Raw genomic sequence first — 3879 nt, 5'->3', positions numbered from 1 at the left:
TATATGATATAAAATTACCAATTTCCTTTTATGGCATATTTTATAGTATTGTACTTAAAATCATAGGCAAGTCTTTAAAATAAATGTCATCTAGTCTTCATATTGATTGGTGATAATGGAAAAAATTCAAACACTTAAATTGACTTCTTCATTTCTATTTAGTTACAGTAATTGAATATTGATTTGAGGTTGAAAATTTAAGACTTTTCACTTTGACTTTGAAAACCAAAGACTATTTTTATTTGATGACTCAAACTTCCTTATAAATTTTATTTTTATTAATCTCATTTGAATTTCTATGATTTAATTACAAATGACAAAATGTCTATGCAATGACTTATATACTGAAAACACACAATGTTATTGTTTTAAATTATCATTAGTGTTAGTATAATGTTCTTTTGAAACGTATACACCTTACCCTTGTTCATTCAAATGCTGATTTCTCTCCCTCAGTCTCTAGTGTCAATTCGGACATTGCATTGTGATACTTACTCTAAGCATCACCTGTCTTAATTTTGTGTACACATGACAAAATAAAACAACTAAAAACAATGTTGAGAAAAGGAGAGGAAGGAGTAGGAGGGAGAGGGGAGGAGGCAGAGGACAGGAAGGAGTGGGAGGCAGAGGAGGAGAGAGAGGAGCAGGAGCTGAGAGAGGAGAGAAGTTGGGAGAGCAGAAGCTGGAGGAGAGGTCTTGGAACAAGGTGTAGTGATGGACCGCACCTAAGATATCACTAAAAGCAACTATAATGGGTAAAATCTGAATGTTAGGAAATTACATTGGCTTGGAGGTTTAGGATGGAATAAACTATTACCCAGCATTGTGAAATAGGTTAATTAAATGAATCCCAGTCTCTGTCTGGTGATTTGGGTATACAGCTGGTTTAGGATCAACAACAGTTTGACTAAAAGATATATCAATACTAAATTTTATGACCAAATACAACACATTAGCTTATCATTATTTCTTTAAAACTGAACAAAGTTATTTAAGTTGACTAACTTGTTTAAATATTCAGTGGGTTTTCTAGTAAGGGTAGCCGGGGCTGTAATCTGTCATGAAAACAGTGGCTGTCTCTTTGATCAAGTCCACCTGGAGGGGGAAGGAGCAGCCTCTTTTGGCAGGCAATCAAGGAAGATGACGCAGGCAGCCTTGATGATACATGATAGACTAGGGTCAGATAGAAGTGGAGGTGGACCTCCCCTATATGTGGACTAGGGGAGGTTCACAGGAGGAAACGAGGGAAGGAGGGAGGATTTGGTAGGAATTGGGGGAGGGGCCACAGACTGGATACAAAGTGAATAAATTGTGATAAATAAAAAATAAAAATACACAATATGACCAGATTCTAGGAGGAAATTTCCTTATAAAAAGACAATATAAAGAAAACCAATAGTGTAATCATGATTCAATAAATTATAAGCAACTGTTAATGACCACTATCAATTTTTCTTTGCTGAAAACTATTAATAATCTACTTTTAAATTACTCTCATTTACATTGCTCCGCTGATGACCTAATCAGTCATTAGTTATGACTACCTAACTTGAACGGCCTTTCTACTCATGGGAGAAAATGGTTGAACATATTTTATGCCAGTATTTCAGTATTTCTATTTAGTGTCACTTTTAGCATGACTGAATTATAAGCATTTTACTGTTGACTTAAATTTTCTGAAATTCCTTTAACAATAACTTGTTTTTCATGTCTAATTTGTACAAATTATAACAAAAAAACTAAAAAGCACAATTATATCTTGTGTAATCTATCATTTATGAAAATACATTAAATTATTATCAAAGTAATATAATTACTTTGTTTAGTTTAACATTAAACTACTAACAAGAAAGCTCTAATGTATACTCTCTTTCCCACCCATCCAGGCCCTGTGCTTTCTGCTTCTCTTTCTGTTGATTCATATGCTTAGTTGCTTTAGAAGGCCATGTTTTCCTGAGATCCTCCATCTCCTCTGAGTCTTAGAATCTTTTCTCCTCATTTGTGAGGTTCCTTGCCTCTGATGGCAGGGATTTGATGGAAACATCCAATTTAGAAATATGTGTTCCAAGGACTCTCCTTCTCCATGGGTCTGGGTGTGGATCTCTGAGTCTATGCCAATCTACTACTTGAGATTCAACTTTGATGATAAGGTACTGATCTGTGAGTATAGCAATGTATCATGGAGAGTCATTTTACTTTTTTGATACTTTTTCTTTAGATCAGTAATGTTTGATTTTAACCTACGACACTGCTCTATCTAGTCTCTTGCTCTTCGTCACCCTAGCAATATTGGATAGAGATTCCTTCTTGTGTATTGGGTCATAAGTCAAATCAGACATTTATTGAATCCTTCTAAATATTTTGTGCCACCATTGCCCTAGCATATCTTGAAGGAAGGACATATTATAGGTCAAAGATTTTGAGGCTGTGTCAATGTTTACAATTTTCTTTTTCATGTTCTGCAAAGCACATTCCTCCTTCAAAGGCATAAGAACTTGGGGTAACAACCAAGACAACAGTCAAGATAGTCTCCTGTCTGAAAATACAGCCGAACATCCTTAATAAGGTCAGGGGTTGGCTCTCTAACATAAGGTAGTCTCACAGTTTGGGCCAATTATTGGTTGGACATTCCCTCAATCTTTGTTCCCTCTTTTTCCTTGCACTTCTTGTAAGCAGGATAATTTTGAAAACATAGATTGTCCCAAGCATGAGCCTCCTTACTAGGTGTCTGAGATGGCAGAGGCAGCTACCTCAAGCAGAATCTTCCATGCTCTCTGAATGAGACAGCAGAGGCAACTATCCCAATTACGAGTTTCCCTGCCTGGCAGCCAAACAGTGGACAACACTGAGCTGATGGATCTCCTATACTCTCATTTACCCCTGCAGGCCAAAATCTGAAAGTAGAGAACAGGGGGAAACTACATGACTTCTAATTAGGTCTTCAAGTAAGTGAGTGCCCTTTCAAATGAGTGCATGCAGAGCCCCAGATCCAAGGACAATCAATGCTAGCAGCCAGACAATGGATGATCCCCACCTACACCCCCACTGTGGGCAACATAGTGGTCCTTGGGACAGCATTCTCAGTATTGAAGCCCTTGTTCTGTGGGTCCACCAGCAGCATCCAGATAAACAATTCCTAGAGCTCAGACACATCTGAATACCAGAAGGACAGTATGACAGGCCTATAGACCTCTGAGGTATTCAGGGCACTTGCACATGTACATTGCACCAAAGAACAGCATCAGCACCCCATCCTGCACATAAGTTCCACAGTTATAGGCATCTACATGCTCTACCACACTTTCCTTCAAGGAATACTACCACACACATGTCCACACTCATGAACATACCCTGCAACCTTTCTCCCTTAGATACAGGTGAAACTCTAGTATTCACTTTTGAACCACTGGACCTCTCTCATCTTACTGAAGAATACTCCAGACACCAGAGACAGACCAAACAAGTCTTAAGTACAGAACACAGGAACAAACAGCAAAGGCAATCAGATGGCTAGAGGTCAGCTTAAGAACACATGCAACAAAAATCAAGACAACATGGTTTCACCAGCAAACACCAAACTCAATGGACATTTTAATTCATCAGAAACACAGCAAAATGCTATTAAAGCTATAATTATCAGGTTATTAGAGGCACATAAAGAGGAAGTGAACAATATTCGCAAAGAAATAACAACAAAAATAGAGGCACATCACCCTTGAGAATCTGCAGATCCCCAGATCCTGCATCCTTCTAAAACAGAAGCCAGGCATCGAACCCCCTCCCACCCACATACCCACTTTGGGAAACAGAGGGGCACTTGGGACACTGAAGTTCCTGCTCTCTGGGTCTAATTGAGGAATTAAAGCAGTTAATGCCATA

Source organism: Meriones unguiculatus, assembly GCF_030254825.1.
Source record: "Meriones unguiculatus strain TT.TT164.6M chromosome X unlocalized genomic scaffold, Bangor_MerUng_6.1 ChrX_unordered_Scaffold_31, whole genome shotgun sequence".
Taxonomy (NCBI): Eukaryota; Metazoa; Chordata; class Mammalia; order Rodentia; family Muridae; genus Meriones; species Meriones unguiculatus.
The sequence above is the reverse complement of the archived record's forward strand: the minus strand, read 5'-3'. Positions refer to the sequence as shown.